Consider the following 20,916-nt stretch of genomic DNA (forward strand, 5'->3'; position numbering starts at 1 on the left):
CTATGAAAGGCTTTTGAACAGAAGAATAGCTTGATTAGGTGTGTGCTTTACAAACAGAACTCTGGTGGCAGGATGACAAATGATGTGTTGGCAGTAAGGAGATCAGAGATGGGACCATCAATTTGTTGGGAGCGAAATGGGGATATGAGTGGAAAGGAGGTAAGGAATCAAATTCATAGCTTCAAAGTGAAATTCACAGGACTTGACTATATGGAAAGAGGTGACATTTCTGAAATTTTGAGTGTGACAATTTGACAACTGATATGGGTAGGAAGAGAGTGAATAAAGTTTGAGATATTGGTGGAATATACGAATGGGGATTTTTTTTTTATCAGATTGATTCTTTCAATACTCTTTGTATAGATAAGGTTTAACATGTTAAGATATTTTTTTCTAGTCAAAAAATAATGGACACTATATTAATGAACCTCTGAACATTTTTAGGCCATATCAAGAATGGGCACATTTCTCAGTTATGTTAATGTGTGTGTGTGGATGAGAGAGAGAGAGAGAGAGAATAGTGTTATAGGACTTAAGTTAAAATAACTGTTTGATATTATCAGAGACATACTTCAAATTTCTTATTAAATCATTCTTTATAAGCAGCAAGGTAGATTTATTATGTCGTTGTCATTCTTCCATGGTACAGAATCCTTGCCCAGTCAGAAATAAACTCAGTGCCAGGGCTCTCAGCAGTCTGACCTACTTAGCTAAGTTTTTTTTATTGGGTTTGTAGTTGAATTCTGCTGAGAAGGTGTCAGAATGTTAGCTCCTGAGGCTGGTAGACAGTAGATTACTCAATGTTGTTGGAAAGCATGCAGGTTAGTAAAGTGCAATTCCTGCTTCCCCTTAACCATATGGGAATTCCTTTAACTCAGTAGAGCATGGCAAATTGTGAAAGGTGTTTATGTTTTTATTCCATCTTTAAACATCAGTTAGAGTTTATGCTGTAGTGATACCCAGGAACTTTATCATTCTAAATAATATTTCAGTGTAGCAGGTAGGTGATGCATGGATTGCCTTGTAGAAATTTACTTTAGTAAAGTAGTCAACACAGATGAGGAAACATTAAGAGGAGAGCAATCCTACACTAAAACACAAAGCAGCAATAGACATGAAAATATCCGATGGTGAGAAAACAACACCCACCAATTTTTATACTGAAATTAAAGTGTGGTCACTAATAAATTTTATTTTTATATGACAGTTACTAATATTCCCAATAATTAACGATAACATTTTTCATAAAGATAATTACAATCTTTCATACTTCAATGAGAATAAAAAGTGATTTGTTTTTCCTCATAGGAAGCTGTTAAACAGTCAGTGGTAAATTGCATACAAAAAGTTTAACATGTTCCTAGACACTTACAACTCACTATTCTTAAGGAATTTAGAAAGTAATAAAGTCATGGGAGACATAAGCATGAAGGCATTCATATAGAATAGTAATTAAAGAGAGTTGGAGACAAAGGAGGAAAATGCTTATTTATAGGTGATGTGAATATTCATTAGAAAGAAAAAGTTCGTCTAAAAACAACAGGTCCTGATTTACAAGCTAAAAGAAGAGTTAAAGAAAGGGGTAGTCATTCACCTCCTGGAGGACCAAGGTTTGGAAATTGATCCATGCTTGCTCTTAGTGCCATTGAATTTCTGTGTAGTATCAGCATAACTTTAACTGAAATATCCTTAGTTTAGAAAACTGAAGCAAATTAATGACTAAAGATTGAGTAAAATGTGGCTGGCAATCATTTTATGAACATCTGTCTTTAGAGGACTATGATTACTGATTCAAAATTGCAGGGAAAAAGTGACAAATATCAGGGTCTTGGCTGTAATTTTCATATTTGGGTTGGGAGCCAGCTTCCTCAGAAATCAGCCTGGTAGTTCCCTTTCCCTCCTCCCTCCGTGTCCTTGGCACACAGAACCCATGCTTGTCCCTGGAGTCCAGCTGTGAAGAATTTCAGGGAGCCCTCTCCAGGGGTGCCAGCCCCAGGAAAGTTCTCCGTTGCAGATTTCTCCCACACTCTCAATGTGGCAAAGCTCACCATGGGACCATCTTTTTATTTAGACTTTCCAACAAATGTAAAAATACTTGGCATGCTCTTTCCATCTTTGCTACTATTCATTTAGTCTTTGCCTCTGAAAAGTATTGCTAAGAGGAAAGTTTCCTGTGTTTATTTTATTTCTAGTATGACATCTTGCTTTGAAAATGTTGAGTGTGTGTATAGGCAGGGAATGAAAAAAAAAATAGCCTTCAGTTTCTCCTTCTTTGCATTCATACACAAACTTAAGAGGCAATTCAGAGTAAATGCTGAAAATCATGAGCTTATAAGATCTTGTGGAGAGAGTTTACATGCTGTCCCAGTGATAGGCGTTCTGTTGCACTTTCAAAGACAACTGAATAGCAAACAACCTTTGCAAGAGACTTAGTAAATCATTAAAACAGCAACAACTAAAACTGAGGTATGAGTTTTTTCTTTATTCAGAAATTAGAGAGGAGATTAGTATGCATTTTTTTCATTGTTATTGTTGGAAGCAGTAAGAGGTGCCAGAGAGTTTTTTGTTTGTTTTAAATGTTGATGCCCAAGTGGTTGTCTTCAATTATAGGTAACAAAAGAAAGCATCAGATTTAAGGTTGAATAATTTTATGGGAATGAAGGACATGGATATCTTGATGTGGGGTAAAGGGAGGAGATTATCATGGGCTGACTTATCCCTGGGGTTTTGACATAGTATGTACACCAGAAAAAGCCACTAAATGGATATAAATTTAAGCCTGGTGAGACAAAGGCAATAGCAAGTCTTCCAGTTCCACCTAAAATTGCCCCACTGTGACCAAGGAGCTTTACATTAAAAAAAAAAAAAAAAAAAAGCTATGATCTCAAAAATTTTAAAACTTATACTTGTAGAAAAGTAATGAATTTTAGTGAAGAGAAACTCGTAGCTTAAGAATGTGACAACGATGATAAGGTACTGAAAAGTCAGTTTCCCTATGGCAGTTAGCATGGACTCTATAATGAACTAAATACTAAGAAATTTCATTTGAGTTTTCCAGACTGTGTGCCCAGATATGTATGACTGAAGCGTATTTTCAGAAAGCTATAAAGCAACCATGTTTCTTGACAAGGACTGATAGTCTGCTTACACATAAAATGTAAAAAAAAAATCTGAGGACTTCAGAGAATAAGAATAGCATTAACTTTCATATCACCATTCACAGTGAGGGAGAATGAATTGGTGGTAGGGAAACAATTAACTGAAAGTTACATTGGGTCAAGGCTCATATTTTTAATCTAGGATTACTGTATTTTCTTAAGATATAATTTCAACTATATTTATCAAAGAATATGCCAATATTTAAAGTCTTTGATATATTATTTCAAATAATGAAAAATTTATCAAATTGTACTTATTTTGAAAAAATATTGAAACAATAAAATTCCAAGACGGCAAAATAACTCTGCTCACTTTGTAGACATCAAGTCTGTACCCCCTTGTTACTGAAAGATCCTGTCAATAGAGTAAGGAAGGAGAATAGAACTTAGCTTCAGAGCGCTGAATGATTTATAGGAGTAGTAGGTGATATCTTCACAGAGAACCTGGAGAAAGTAGAAGACAGGTTTGCCAAAGGAGGGCTGTATGGGCCATGCCACGGGAAACCCCCATACCAGAAAGAAGACATGAAAAGGGGTTCTGGACATGAAAGCTAATTTTGGAAGGAGCAGGACAAGAACATTAAAGACGAGTATTGTCTCCTTTGGAACTTTGTCTAGTCCCGGTGTTAGTGGTGCCTAGGTTAACATTAAAGGAAGCCGGAATAGACTCTGTTACCCACATCGTGGTTCCAGGTAGAGTTGGAAAAGGAAGACACTAATCCCTGCCCTTCCTTCACGGCTGAAGAGCCTGGACAACCATCATTCCCTGAGCCCTTAAAACTGTCAGACATGGTGATGAACCCTTAGTCCTCAATCTTATTTGATCCTCACACCAATTTAAGAGCAGTGCTTAGTACCTCTCCCCCTACGCCCCACCCCTCCCTACCTGCCGCTTGCTTTTAACAGATGATACTGAGACTCTGATTTGTTAAATGACTTCAAGGCAAGCAAAACAAACAAACAAAAAAACAATGAAACTGGGGTTTAACCCTCAAGCTGTTGGACTCCGAAGCTCTTCGTTTATTCTGGAGTCTTGAGACACAGGAACTCCTATCAGAGAAATGCCTGGAGAACTTGATGCTGTTTGGTCTTCAGGCTCTGTGCTCAGCCCAGAGCAGCAGCCCTCTCTAGTGGAGGCAGGAATTGAAGAAAAATTGCTGGGATTTTAGGACTTCCTGCAGCCAGTCTCAGGTCCTTCCCTTCTATTTTCCCTCATCTGATTCTGAGATGCAGATATCCAACTTCTGCTCCAAAGAAGAAAATGAGATTTGGAAGGAGAATGTTAGTCTTAAAGAGGCAAGGGAATGAATCCTGGTCTAGTTTCTCCATCTCTCCAGCTTCTCACTCACTTACTAGTTCCCAGCAGCAAAGAGCATGTAAAAAAGGGCAAGACTTGAAGGGACAGTGTCTCTTCACTGTCTGCTTTGTTTTCTGTTGCCCTTGAAATTCGTTGCATCTTTCTCTAGCTGTGACATAGCCCTTTAAAAACAGACTACTTGTTCTTGGAGCTTGGAAGGAAAGGTGGCCAGACTTCACTGTCAGGTGCATTAATTATCGTATCCTATAAGGATGGCTAGACTGCAGTCCTGATTGTGACATTCGCTGCTTATTAAGTGAGGCTTTTTTTTTTTTTTAAATCAAGCCCCTGAAATTTGTTAGGGCAAAGATAATTTAGAAATGACGCAAATTGGAATGAAGCTACTCTAAAACATGTCTTAACGCAGAAGGATTTTTCTTTTTCTAAAGCATCCAGTACTTTACCCCGCATAGATAGGGTGGTCAGTCCTCCTCCCCCCTTGTTACTCTCCTGCCCTGTCTATGAGCACACTGACTAACCTTTCCCTGGGACCTTGGCACACTCCTCAAGTAGAGAAGGTGATGTGGAAGGATAAAAACATTACTCAGACACACTTTATGAAAGTTTCTAGCAGTTGGCAATACTCAGTCTGAACTTTTTGTTGGATTTTGCCATCATTTTAATCACTTTACCATCACTTGCAGAAGAGAAGGTGTCTTTGAAAGTGCCCTAATTAGGGAAAGCTTGAGAGCCAAGATTAAGTGTACGTTTTCATTATTTCACATGTTGTCAAAGTAACCAGTGTAGTGAAATGACAGCATTTTGAAGAAAACAGTTTTGTGCAAAGCTTTTAATTAAAGTAGGTGGGCATTTAATTGCAATTATTTATATTTGATGTTAACCTTTTTTATTGGCTTTTTATGTTTACACAGCAATAAATAGAATATATGTGAGTTCATTGCATCCAAACTTTTAATTTCCTACGACTATTTGCCAAAGCCCTTGTAAATTTCTGTCTTCGGCAAGAGTGTTTCACCCAAGAATTTTTGGACTATATACTGTATTCTTTATGTTTATTTGGCTGATTATTTTACTATAACTTGGTCTCATTTGCAAAAAGTTAACTCACACATAGCATGCTAAAAGAATTTTCAGTGTGTTTATCGATCCAAGTAAGCTTAAATATTCTCTGTATGATGCTTGACACCCACAAGGATACAGCACTTGACTTTGTACTGATTATTACTACTGTCATTCCTTTTATTTACTTTTTTCATTTTTTATTTTGAACGATGTCAAGGCTGTGGAAAAGTTACACAAAAGGACCCTTTAATCAGACTCTTTAATTGTTAACATTTAGCCACTTGAGAGTTAATTGTAGGCAACAGAACACTCAGCCCAATACTTCAACATTTCTCTCCTAAAACAAGAATGGTCTTCCACAAACCACAATATAATTATCATAAGAAAATTTAATGTTGATATAATGCTTTTACTAAATACAGTTCATATTCATATTTCTAAAGTTGCGCCAATAAAATCCTTTGTAACTATTCATCTCCGCCTTCCAGGATTTAAAAAAAAAGAGTCATGCATTTTATTTAGTTATCAAATCTCTTCATTCTCCTTTAATCTAAAACAAGTCCCAGCTACTTTTTTCTTTCACTATATTAACATTTTTAAAGAGACTGGATCATGGTTTTGCACAATATTGCTAAAATGAGTATTTTCTCATAACTAGATTCAGGCAAAGGACGTTTTTGGCAGGACAGCAGATGTGGTGTACCTTTCACAGAGCATCATATCAGGAAGTAGATGAAGTCAGAGTATCCTAGTTTGGGAAATTAAGCTTGGTTAAGGTGGTGCTGTTGGATTTCTTCATTCTGTAGGTACTCTTTTCTTTTGTGATTAATAAGTACACTGTGGGGTAATATTGTGAGAGTGTATAAATATTTGTTCTCCAACGATCTTTCCTTCAAAGGTTTTGGTATCCATTAATACATATTGCTTAAATCAATCATAACTTTGGTGCCAGCAAAATTTTCCAAGTTTATCATCTTTCTACATTTATTAGTTATCATTTTTCTCTAAAGAAGAGCTTTTCGTTCTCCCTCTCCCCAACATTTGAAATTATTACTTTTGGGTATCATTATGAACTAGTGGGTTCCTTTTTAATTCAATGTATTAAAATTTATTTCACTCATTATTTGTTATAATGTATCAACTATTCCAAATTTGGCCAGTGGAAGCTCCACTAAACTCTGTTATCCATTTCAGCTGTCCTATTCACTTCATTATTAGAAATACACTTTGAAGATAATTCAAAATAATTTTTAGCCCACTTATTAAGGCAGAACTGCAACTGCTGTATTAATTTTTACCTGTGAAAAACATATAATGGCTCATCTTGAACATTTAAGAGCTTGGAAGCTGTTACTCCCATCTTCACAAGAAAGAAAGATGAACATACTGAAAACCAATGACTTTTCTTGGTCACAGCAGAGAACTGAGGTCTCAGGTTAAATTCTATCCTCAAACCAAACAAATTCGGAAAGTCATAACCAACATCTGCCTACTTGGAGCAGAAGTCACTGGAACCTTGCTAAACTTACAGCAAAAATTAAGTGGTAGTTTTAATGAATTGTTGGATGCTGATTGTGGACTAGCATGAGAGTGAGAAGCTCCTGGGGGACACAGTCATAGGGGAGCCCTCACATTTTTATGGTGTTTACTTCCAGGAACCCTATTAAATCCTCTTGGTAGAGTCAAGAAAGATGCCTTGTGCCTTTTTCAGGGGAAGGCAAAAAGTAACAATTTTAAAACTCACCCAGAACATTCACCATGACAAAAGTTCATCCTCCAGGCTACAGTAAGTCCCCTACATACAAACCTTCAAGTTGCAAACGTTCAAAGGTGAGAACGTGCATTCACATGTCCAATCACGTAAGTTAGTTCTATTTGAGGAGGCACTGCTAGTTTTTGAAGCAGAGGACCCAGATGTAGAACGAAGGTTGCAGCAGCCGTTCAGAAAGCAATCTAGTGCTACCATGTCATCTATGACGAGAAAAAAGGAGCTACTACCCAGACATCGCTAGATCATTTTAATCAAGAGAGTAGATAGAATTGAATCCAGTAAGGAACCAGAACCTGTGCCATCAGCGTCAGGCGTGAGTGACGTTGGAGCTTGCCCTCCACCTCCTACTGCTGATGAGCCTTCAGCTCTACCATCTCCCAGCTTCTCTCTTCTTGCCTGTTTACTCGATGCCAGCCCCTGTATGCTAGGTGCTGTACTGTACTACTGTACTTTTCAAGGTACTGGACTGTGAGGTTAAAAATATTTCCTGTATTTTTGTGTTTGTTTTTATGTATTATTTGTGTGAAAAGTATTATAAACCTATTACAGTGCAGTACGATATAGCCGATTGTGTTAGTTAGGTGCCGAGACTCATTTTGTCAGACTTATGAACAAATTGGACTTATGAACACGCTCTCAGAATGAACTCATTTCTATGTAGGGGACTTATTGTATAAGACTTTACCAGAGTCTTATCCCATTTGGGGAAGGGCACGTACCCACTCTGGCTCTTTCTAACCATCTTGTTTCACCTAAGGTGGGAAGAAAGCTAAGAAATATTGGTGAAGTTGACACAGGCTGATTAAAAGACTGAGATATCATTTTAAAATTATTGAATGCCCTTTCTGCTCCACAACGTACACCTCACACCTCTCCCCCTGCCACACACACCGATAGGACTCCAGTATAATAACAGTGGGTTACAGCTGAAAGGGCTGGAAGACACAGACTGTCTCTGAAGAGTTCTTAGGGAAGTTCAAAGACAACAGGGGAGACAAAAGTAAGGACAGTATATGTATTTGAGGCCTCTAGTATGCCAGCTACATAAAACATTGAACACAGCTCAACATCTAGATAGATTAAACATAAAACCTCACACTAAAGGCCTATATACCCTAGTTCTTGTTACCCAATACATATCTAACTTTCAAAAAAAATTACAAGACATGCTAAATGGCAAGAAATAAATCATATAATGAAAATATCCTCTCCTTAAGAAAATATTTTCACCTTTAGTCGAATTAAGATGGAATTGCCCCCAAAATTCCTCCGTTATGTTTGTGTTGTGAAATCCTGTATGTAATATATGACTGATTTCTGCCTATAAAAATCAATATGGGGAATCATATAACATGAAGAGAAACTTAGTGATTAATCCAGCACTAGAGCAAATAAGAAGTACAATTAAAGAAAGATGATTAAAAAAGACATCAATAGACCAGAAAGCTGACTATTTTCCTTAGGAACAGAGAAAATAAAGTGAAATATTTGCATTGAAGGGACCTGCTGGTTTTATGGTCACATCTGCTAACCAGTCTGCATCCTTGGCTCACAGAGATCCCCATGACTACTGAAAAAAAAAAGTGACTCTTTCAGAAACATTTCCCCTTCGTGTAGCCTAGCATATTTCAGCAGTCTGTGTTCCCAAAACTCGCGGTTGAAAAACATTCAACCTCATGCCTACATTTCCTGAAAAGAAGATCAGTCCAGAGGTGATTCAGTAACACATGAATCTTGTTCTCCAGACAAAAATATGAAATACGAATCAGAAAGAACACTGGCATAAAAATGACAGAAACCTCATCACGTTGAGTTGGGAAGTCAGTCTTGTTATTCGTAAACAGAGATTGAGTGTTCTTTGGCATTTGGTGGTGCCAACAATGGGCTAGGTGCTGTAGAGAACATAGAATTAGACAAAGTTCTTGCCCAAGGGACTCGTAATCAAATCAGACAAACCAGACACTAACACAGTCCAGCAGTCTGGAGTGGAGCAAATTGGGTTTATATGGGGAACATAAGGTCACTCTGTCCATAAGGATCCTCTATTTCCCTCCAACAAGGTTGGTCTCTTGTGTTATGTACATTTGGGAGAAAATCTTAACATACTTTCGTATTACTTCCTTTACAACGTCACCCAGGAAATCTGTTTTGCAAGAGAGTACAAGTGGGTTTTCATTGTCATGTGACAGGGTTCAGAAAAAATTCTGCAAAGCACGTGGCCTGGTTTACAGGAGAAAGTAGAAAAAACTCAAAGGTCAGAGTCACTAGAAGGGGAAGCCCAGTTATGTAGGAGAACATTGCACAGAGAAGCCTGTGGGGCCAGATTTCTGCTGAGCCTGTGATATGTATCAGTTGTTTTGTGATGAGTTCATTGTCACCTCTTCTCTGCTACGAGCAACCTTGACAAATGAGCAAGGCTGCTTGGCACCAGGCAGCCTGATTTAAATTGTCAGTTGTTTACAGATTTCTGGGTATACCAATAGGCCAGCAATTAAAACCTTTGGGTCCATGTGCTATTCCCAATGTGGGGCAATGGATGTCCCTGTTCACATGGGGTTCTGAATTTTAAAACAATTGCATGCATATAAAAATCAACTCAAGTGTGGGTTAGAAAATTTCCTATATCCTCTGCCAGCAGTTAATGCTTACCTCTATCATAGAACTTATGATCCTTGACTGTCTATAAACCATCCTCCATCACCTAGGTAGTATTTGGCACATAGTAGGGTTCCAATAAAAACTTGTATATTAATAAATTCCCCAAAGTATGTAAACCAGCTCTAACTCTGGATTTCCTTTTAACTCCCAAAGAGAACTCAAGTGTGATACCTTTCAAAGATCTTCACAGAGTCCCCAAAACAGTTAAGTTTTTTTTTTTAAGAGCTTAGGCACCCCAGCTTTATATTTAAGTATACAGAATGATTTCCATAGTTAATTAGGTAGACTCATGAGTGGCCACTCCCAAACTTGCATCTATTCAATAGTTTTGTGTATCTATTACAAGGTGTGCATTATACACACAGAATTATGTCACTCTATTATTTTGTGTATATATTACTACCAATGCAATTTGAACTCGGAATAAGAGCATTCCTGGTATTTAAGAAAAACCTTTGTGAATTTTAAAGTCATGTGGTTTTTAGGTAATTCTGTTTCTTTAAAGTTCCTTGAAGATTTGTAGATTTTAAAGTAAAGTTCCTTGTAGATTTTAATAGAGGAAATAACTTAAAAAAAAAAAACCCAACACTGTGTGAATATATAATATATTAGAGACTTGCTTGTAGCAAGAGCAATGCATTCATACCCAGACTGTCTTGGAGTCAATCAACTGGTGATAGAAGGCCAGAAGGAGCATGCCCCAAATGTCATGTAAATATGTTAGTCCTAATAACTAAGCCAAACCCAACATTGCTGAAGCTAGAGTGAATTAAAGGACCTGCCACATGTATGTGGGTTATCTTCGATCCCCATAAAACAGTCTGGGAAAAGTTTGGCTTTCTGAAGAAATAAAATAATTCCATAATGGAAATATTTCTTTGGCCCTCTGATAGGCTGAGAAGGTAGAGGTTCTAATTTAAACTTAAACTAGTTTCTCATCTCTAACATCGATAGGCTGAGAAGGTAGAGGTTCTAATTTAAACTTAAACTAGTTTCTCATCTCTAACATCATGGGGAAATGCTATCTTGGGCTAGGTTGAGAACACTTTAGAAATTTGCCCGTTAATGAGCAAGCACTCCATTTTAGTTGTGTAGAGAAGGATATATTTTATGCACATACTCTTTCCTAGGAAATAAAACCTATCAAAGAATTCTGTAATTGTAACTTGATTTCAGAGGTCAATTAATCTACACTTGGTACAAATTAGAAAATTATGGTTCTGAAGGTTGAAGTGACTTACTCAAGGTCATGGCTCCTGAGTAGTGATACTGATCAAAATCCTAGGTCTTCTGAATCCTATTCTGTGCTCCATCCTTTAAAGGGTTAATAATGTTTTCTAAACTTTTAATTTTTGTGATAATTGTATTTGTAGGTCCTTTTCTTCTCTTCTGTTTCCCGCTTAGAGAAGTTCCTTTAGCATTTGTTGTAGGGCTGGTTTGGTGGTACTGAATTCTCTTAGCTGTTGCTTGTCTGTAAAGCTTTTGATTTCTCCATCGAATCTGAATAAGATCCTTGCTGGGTAGAGTATTCTCAGTTGTAGGTTCTTCCCTTTCATCACTTTAAATATATCGTTCCACTCCCTTCTGGCTTGCAGAGTTTCTGCTGAGAAATCAGCTGTTAACCTTCTGGGAGTTCCCTTGTATGTTATCTGTCGTTTTTCCCTTGTTGCTTTTAATAACTTTTCTCTGTCTTTAATTTTTGTCAGTTTGACTGCTATATGTCTTGGTGTGTTTCTCCTTGGGTTTATCCTGCCTGGGGCTCTCTGCACTTCCTGGACTTGAGTGGCTATTTCCTTTCCCATGTTAGGGGAGTTTTCAGCTATAATCTCTTCCAACATTTTCTTGGGTCCTTTCTCTATCTCTTCTCCTTCTGGGACGCTTATAATGAGAATATTGGTGGTTTAATGTTGTCCCAGAGGTCTCTTAGGCTGTCTTCAGTTCTTTTCATTCTCTTTTCTTTATTCTTTTCCACATCAGTGATTATCACCATTCTATCTTCCAGGTCACTTATTTGCCCTCTGCCTCAGTTAATCTGCTATTGGTTCCTTCCAGTGTATTTTTCATTTCAGTTATTGTGTTGCATATCTCTGTTTGTTGGCTCTTTAATTCTTCTAGGTCTTTGGTAAACTTTTCTTGCAACTTTTTGATCTTTGCATCCAGTCTTTTTTCAAAGTCCTGGATCATCTTCACCATGATTATTCGGAATTCTTTTTCTGGAAGGGTGCCCATCTCCTCTTCATTTAGTTGTTTTTCTGGGGTTTTAGCTTGTCCCTTCATCTGGTACAAAGTCTTTTGCCTTCTCATTTTCTCTATCTTTCTGTGGCTGTGGTTTTCAGTTCCACAAGGTGAATTACTGCTGATACTGCTTGATACTGCTGTCTGCCCTCTTGTGGAGGAAGCTATCTAGGAGGCTGGTGCATGCTTCCTGATGAGAGGGACTGATGGTGGGTAGGACTGGGTGGGAAGAGCTCAATAAGACTTTAATCTGATTTGGTGGGTGGAGCTCAGTAAAACTTTAATCTGCTTGTCTGCCAATGTGTGGGGCTGTATTCCCACCTTGTTGGTTGTTTGGCCTGAGGCTACCCAGCACTGGATCTTACAGGCTCTTTGGTGAGGCTAAGGGCAAACTCTGGTAGGGCTCATGCCAATAAGCACTTCCAAGAACCCCTGTCACCAGTGCCCCTGTCTCCTCGGTGAGCCACAGCTGCCCCCCACCTCTGCAGGCAGCCCTCCAACACCAGCAGGTAGTTCTGGTTCAGTCTCCTATGGTTCAGTCACTGCTTCTTCCCCCAGGGTCCTGGTGAGCACACTTTTTTGTGTGCCCTCCAAGAGTGGAGTCTCTGTTTCCCCCAGTCCTGTGGAGGTCCTGCAATCAAATCCCGCTGGCTTTCAAAGTCTGATTCTCTGGAGATTCCTTCTCCCATTGCTGGACTCCCATGTTGGGAAGCCTGACGTGGGGCTCAGAACCCTCACTTTAGTGGGTGGACTTCTATGGTATAACTATTCTCCAGTTTGTGAGTCACCCACCCAGCATTTAAGGGATTTGATTTTAATGTGATTGCGCCCCTCCTACCATCTCATTGCAGCTCCTCCTTTGTCTCTGGATGTGGGGTGTCTTTTTTGGTGAGTTCCAGTGTCTTTCTGTCTTTCAGCAGTTAGTTGAAATTCCAGTGCTCTTGCAAGAAGGAGTGAGCGCACATCTTCCTACTCTGCCATCTTGATTCGTGTCCTCTAATTTTTGTGATAATTGTAGATTCATATGTGGTTATAAAATTATACAGGGAGGTCCCATGTACCATTTATTCTCTTTTCCCCAGTGTAACACCTTGCAAAACTATAGCGTGATATTACAACCAAGATACTAACATTGATGCGGTCAAGATATAGAACATGTACATGATAACACAGATTCCTCATGTTGCCCTTTTATAGCCACACTCACTTCTCTCTCATCCCCATCCCTTCCTTAATTCCTGACAAACAATTTGTTCTTAATTTCTTTAGTTTTATTATTTCAAGAATGCTATATGAACGGAATCATACAGTATGTAACCTTTTGGGGAGGATTCTTTTCACTTAGTGTAATTCTCTGGAGATTCATTGATGTTGTTGTGTGTATCAATACTGTGTTCCTTTTTTCTTTTTTCTCCTGTGGATTATGTGGTATGATTGTACCATGGTTTGTTTAACCATTCACCTACTGAAGGACATCTATGCTGTTTACAGTTTTTGGTTAATACGAATAAATCTGCCATAAAAATTCAGGTAGAGATTTTGTGTGAATATAAATGTTCATTTCTCTGGGATAAGTACCCAAGAGTGCAAATGCTTGGTTGTATGGTAAATGTGTTTTTAGTTTTAGAAGAAACTGCCAAACTATTTATTGTAGTGGTTGTACCTGCCACTATGATATTTTTATATTCCTACCAGCAATATATGAGTGATCCAACTTCTCTGTATCCTTGGCAGCATTTGGTGTTGTCACTGTTTATTTCATTTTAGCTATTCTAATAGGTGTATAGTGCTATCACATTGTGGCTTTAATTTGGATTTCCCTAATGACTGATGATGTTGAATTTTTTTCCATGTGCTTATTTGTCATCTATACATTTTCATTGAAAGTGTTTTTCACCTCTTTTGCCCATTTTCTAACTAGATTTTGTGTTTGTTTGTTGGACTGCTGAGTTTTGAAGTTCTTTATATATCATAGATACTAGGCCTTTATCATACATGTGGTTTGCAAATGTTTTCTCCTAGTCTGTAGCCTGTCTTTTCATCCTCTTCACAAGATCTTTCACAGAAGAAAAAAGTTAACCTTAATGAGGTCCAATTTCTTGGTTTTCCTTTTATGAATTGTACTTTTGATGTGAAATCTAAGAACATATCCATAAATTCAGCATTTAGCACTTTTGTGTGTATAGTGAAAACACTTAAGCTCTACTCTGTTGGTACATTTTGAGATTGCAATATTGTTAACTATAGTTACCATGCTACAATGGTTGCCAGAACTTAATCACCTTTCATAGTGAAACTTTGTACCCTTTGACCAACATCTCCCTATTTCCCCCATTTCCCCAATCCTTGGCAACCATCATTCTACCCTCTCCTGTTAAAGAGTTTGAATTTTTTTTTTCTACGTGTGAGATCATGCAGTACTTGTCTTTGTGTATTTGGCTTATTTCATTTAACATAATGTCCTCCCATTTCATCCATGTTGATGCAAATTGTGGGATTCTTTCTCTTTTAATGATGAATAATATTCTATTATATGCCTATTCCTGGGCCTGTAGCGCACTCGGGAAAGACCACCAGCCACCCCAGAGCCTCCAGCTCTGCTCAGGCTCCTTTGAGGAGGCACCATCCCACATCCTGCCCCATCATAAATATACCACATTTTCTTTATTCATTCATCCATTGACAAATGCTTAGGTTGTTTCAGTATCTTGGTTATTGTGAATAGTGCTGCAATGAACGTGGGAGTGCAGATATCTCTTTGAGATACTTATTTTGTCTCTTTTAGATGTATAGTCAGAGTAGCATTGCTATATAATAAAGTAGTCTATTTTTAATTTTGTGAAGAAATTCCATACTGTTTTCCATAATGGCTGTACCAATTTATATTCCCTCCATTACTGTACCAGAGTTTCCTTTTTCTCCATGTCCTCACCAACACGTTATCTTTTTGTTTTTTAAATAATTACCATCTTGACAGGTGTGAAGTGATATCCTGTGGTTTCTATTTGCATTTCCCTGATGATTAGTGATATTGAACACATTTTGTATACCTAATGGCCATTTGTGTGTCTTCTTTTGAGAAATGTCTACTCAGGGCCTTTGCCCAAATTTTAATCAAATTATCTTTTATTTTACATTTTGCTATTGAGTTGTAAGAGTTGCTTATATATTTTGAATATTAATCCTTATTAGATGTATGATTTGCAAATATTTTTTCCCATTCTGTAGGTTGGCTTTTTGCTCTGTTGATTGCTTGCTTTGCTATGCAGAAGCTTTTTAGTTAGATATAATCTAGCAAAAACTCATCTATTTTTGCCTTTGTTGTTTGTGCTTTTGGGAATATAGCAAAAAAAATCATTGCACAGACCACTGTCAAGGGGTTTTCTCTATGGTTACTTCTAGAGTCTTACAGTATCAGGTCTTAAATTTAAGTCTTGAGTCCATTTTAAATTGATTTTTGTATATGTTGTGAGATATGGGTCCAATTTCACTCCTCTGGATGTGGATATCCAGTTTTCCCAACAGTATTTATTGAAGACTGTTATTCTTGGCACCATTGTTGAAGATCAGTTGACCATAAATATATGGATTTATTTCTAGGCTGTCTTTTTTCTTCCATTGGTCTATGTATCTGTTTTTATGCCAGTACTGTACTGTTTAGATTACTAGAGCTTTGTAATATATTTTGAAATCAGGAACTGTGATGCTTCCAGCATTGATCTCCTTGTTCAAAGTTCTTGTTCAAGACTTTAGCTCTTTGGGATCATTTGCAATTCTATATGGATTTTAGGATTGTTTTTTCTATTTCTGTGAAAAATAGTGTTAGAATTTTGATAGGGATTGTATTAAATCTGTAGGTGACTTGGGGTACTATGGATACTTTAATAGTATTAGTTCTATCAATCCATGAAAATGGGATATTTTTCCATTTACTTGTGTCTTCTTCAATTTCTTTTATGAATATTTTATAGTTTTTAATGTACACATTTCACCTTGGTTAAACTTAATCCTAAGTATTTTATTCTTTGTGGTGCTATTGTAAATGTAATTGTTTTTGTAACTTCTTTTTTGGATACAACATCGTTGTATAGAAACACAACTGATTTTTGTAAGTTGATTATGTATCCTGCAACTTTACTAAATTCATTAGTTCTAAGATCTTTTTGGTGAAATCTTTAGAATTTTCTACATATAAGATCTTGTCATCTGCAAATAATACAGTTCTACTTCCTCCTTTCCAATTTTGATGCCTTTTATTTCTTTTCTTTCTTTCTTTCTTTTTTTTTTTTTTTTGGTCCAATTACTCAGGCTAAGACTTTCATTACCATGTTGAATAGAGGTGGTAAGAGTGAGCACCCTTATTTTGTTCCTGATATTAGAGGGCAAGCTTTCAACTTCTCATCATTGTGTCAGATGTTAGCTGTTGGCTTGTAATATAGGCATTTCTACATTTTCTAAGTTTCTGACTTCTTTAGTCTCAAGTATGGGATATATGTGATAAAAATAAAATCTAAGAAATTCACTACTGTGTTATTCCTTCTGTCCTGAAGTCCCTAGTCATTTTCTTTCTTCTCTCCACCTTTCAGTCTTTTAACATTATTTTATATATATTGTACAGGAATTTTAGTTGTACTTAGTGGGAAGAATGATAAAAAGAATATCTACCTGGGATTGGAAGTCCTGCTCCTTCCTTTCAAAATGAGGCATGAGGTGGCAGTCACCAGTAGTTGTTGGATGAAACAATAAGTGTATGACACCTCTATTATTAGCAAACTGAACTTAGGAATATGGAAAAATTGGGTCCATCCTAAAATGGACCAGCCCTTCTCAGCCTATTCTCCCTAGGCAGTTGCTTTATTTCAAAAAAATCAGATTCCATGGGGGTGGGGCCATGTCTTTTACTTCTTTGTGGTTCACTCATTGTCTACCACTGCTATAAGCAGTGTAGTGTAATGGTTAAAAATAAGGCTCTGAAATCAGTCTGCAAGGGTTCCAATTTGGGCTTAATCATGTAATAGGCAGTATGAACTTGTGTGAGTCATCTAACTTCTCTAAGTTTTCTCAACTCTAAATAGAGTTAATAATGATATCTGTCTCACCAGACTGTGTAGAAATAAATGGGATAAAGCAGTCAGCACATATCATAAGTGCTGACGTATCATGTGTGCAGTAAACATTAGCTTGTTATTAATGCAATATACTAATATATTATGTATAATTAATGTAGAAACATTAGTAAAGACTTGTTGAATAGATCTTGTATATTTTCCATTATGCTTTGGTTTTAAGCATTGCCTTGTAATGTATTTAAACTTTGTTTGGTATATCTTCCACAGATAGGGAACTCACATAATCTTAGGTAGTGAAGACTCTTCTGTGATATGTCACCATCTTCTCCACTGTGTCATTTTGGTCAACACATCCCAACTGTATGGTTGGTAGTGAAAATGGATTCCATTTGTTTCCTAAAAAACAAAGACTTTATCAGAAAGGAAACCATTTTTATATACAAATGAACACTTTCTGATAATTCAAGTAATTCCAGACAGACAAGGCAAATTTTTATACTTATAAGTTTCCAGAGGAGCTGTCTGTGCTACTCACATTTATCCAACTTTCTCTCTCACTTTGGCAGCATAGACCTGATTCTAAACATACCATGAAATAAGCTGTACATTTGGCTCAAAATTTATTCTATGCGGTCCAAAATGGAGTCAAAATCATTAACTAAGTACACATTGACTTGGAAAGAAGGAGGAAAAGAACTCGAGTAAAAAGTGATTTTTATTGCCAAAATCCGAGTTCTCTTTCAGTGGCTGCCACAACCTCCCTAACACCCAAGGCAAGCAAGAGGCAGGTGTCTTTTACACTCTAGGTGTTAGCGATGACATGAATTATAGTGGGAAACAATAGAGCACTTTTTAAAGTTCTGGTTGGTTTAAAAAAAGGAGAAATGGATTTTCAATATCAAGTCTTAAAATTGTTCATTTGCTGGTCATCCTATTGTTTCTTGCTCCTTTGGTTTTAAATTAAATCTTGTAGTTAAAATAGTAGATTTTCAAAATACTCTCATTACCATTATGTTTCTTTTTGTATGCTTTCAGTATATTGGTGTCTCATTTTATCATTTACAAGGGAAGAAAATGTCCCAGAAGGCTAGGTGACTTTCCTTCACAAGCACACTGAAAACAAGACAAGGAGAATTATTTCCAGTCAGTGCTGTAACACCATATTCTCTAATGTGTTCTTTCGGTCAAGCTAATATTTTGGATAAGTCATAATGGATAAGAAAAAATTTGATAGTATACTATTATTGTGCTGATAAGACAAAGGAAATTGGATGTGGTATAGGTTAAGCAAACAAATGTTGATAGTACTCTAAATAGATATCAAAAAATTAACATTTTTAGGATGTTAATTTGTTTAATTTCTATTTTTTATTGCAGTATAGTTGATTTAAAATGTGTTAGTTTCTGGTGTACATCAAAGTAATTCGTATATATATACGATATCTGAATATATATATATATTCAGATTATTTTCCACTATAGATTATTACAAAATATTGAATATCATTCCCTGTGCTATACAGTAGGACCTTATTGTTTATCGGTTTTATATATAGTAGTATGTATCTGTTAATCCTAAACTCCTAATTTATCACTCCCCCCACCCCCATTCCCCCTTGGTAACCGTAAGTTTGTTTGCTATGTCTGTGGGTCTGTTTCTGTTTGAAAATAAGTTCATTTGTATAATTTTTTTAGATTCCATGTATTAGTGACATCATATGATATCTGTCTTTGTCTGACTTACTTCACTGAGTATGGTAATCTCTAGGTCCATCCATGTTGCTGCAAATGGCATTATTTCATTCTTTTTATGGATGAGTAATATTTCACTGTATGTATATACCACATCTTCTTTATCCATTCATCTGTTGATGGACACTTAGATTGCTTCCTTGTCTTGGCTATTGTAAATAGTGCTGCTATGAATATTGGCATGCATGTATCTTTTCAAATTAGAGTTTTCTCTGGATATGCCCAGGAGTAGGATTGCTGGATTATATGGCAATTCTATTTTTAGTTTTTTTAAGGAACCTCCATACTGTTCTCTGTAGTGGCTGCACCAATTTATATTCCCACCAACAGTGGAGGAGGGTTCACTTCTGTACGCACCTTCTCCAGCATTTATTATTTGCAGACATTTTGATGTTGACCATTCTGACTGGTGTGAGGCGATACCTCATTGCAGTTTTGATTTGCATTTCTCTAATAATTCACAATGTTGAGCATCTTTTCATGTACCTGGTGGCCATCTGTATGTCCTCTCGGGAGAAAGGTCTCTTTAGGTCTTCTTTCCACTTTTTTGATTGGATTGTTTGTTCACTTGTTTGCTTGTTTTGATATTAAGCAGTATGAGCTGTTCATATATTTTGGAAACTAACGCCTTGTTGATCACATTGTTTGCAAATATTTTCTCCCATTCTGTAGGTTGTCTTTTCATTTGTTTATGGTTTCCTTTGCTGTGCAAAAGCTTGTAAATTTGATTTACAAGTCCCATTTGTTTATTTTTGTTTTTATTTCCAGTGCCTTGGGAGACTGACCTAAGAAAACATTGGAACAATTCATGGCAGAGAATGTTTTGCCTATGTTCTCTTCTAGGAGTTTTATGGTGTCATGTCTTATATTTATGTCTTTAAGCCATTTTGAGTTTATTTTTTGTGTATGGTGTGAGGGAGTGTTCTAACTTCATTGATTTACATGTGGCTGTTCAGCTTTTCCAAAACCACTTGCTCAAGAGACTCTCTTTTCTCTATTGTATATTCTTGCCTCCTTTGTTGAAGATTGACTATAAGTGTGTGGGTTTATTTTGGGGCTCTCTATTCTGTACCATTGATAGGATGTTAATTTTTATGCCATTATGATGCCTTTTAGGTCTTATTTACTTCTTATTTATTTAATTTTTTTCTCCATTTTTACTGAGATATAATTGACACATAGTACTGTAAAGGTTTAGGGTATACAGCATAATGATTTGGCTTAGATACGTTATGAAATGATTACAGAATAAGTTTAGTAAATATCCACCATCTCATATGGATACAAAATTAAACAAGTAGAAAAAAATTTTTTCCTGTGATGAGAACACTTAGGATTTATTCTCTTAACAACATTCATATATAATGTAAACAGTGTTAATTATATTTATCATTTTGTACATTACATCCTGTGTACATCTTATAAGTGGAAGTTTGTCCCTTTTGTCTACCTTCATCCAATTCCCCTTCCCTCCACTCCCCACCTCTGGAAACCACAAATCTGATCTCTCTTTCTATGAGTTTGTTTGTTTTTGAAATATAATTGACTTACAAAGCTGTGTTGGTTCCTATTATACAACGTAGTGATTTGATATTTCTGTCCATTTCAAAATGATCACCACAATAAGTTTAGTTACGATGTCACCATACAAAGCTATTACATAATTATTGACTATATTCCCCACACTGTACATTTCATATCTATGACTCATTTATTTTGTAACTGAGAGTTTATACTTCTTAATCTCCCTCACTTTTTTATCTCCTCCCCCCAAACTCCCTATCTTCTGGCAACCACCTGTTTGTTCTGTGTTTTTATGACTGTTCCTGTTTAGTTATGTTTGTTCATTTGTTTTTTGTTTTTAGATTCTACAAATAAGTGAAATCATACAGT

The sequence above is a fragment of the Hippopotamus amphibius genome, chromosome 10 (assembly GCF_030028045.1).
Source record: "Hippopotamus amphibius kiboko isolate mHipAmp2 chromosome 10, mHipAmp2.hap2, whole genome shotgun sequence".
In the NCBI taxonomy this organism is placed as follows: Eukaryota; Metazoa; Chordata; class Mammalia; order Artiodactyla; family Hippopotamidae; genus Hippopotamus; species Hippopotamus amphibius.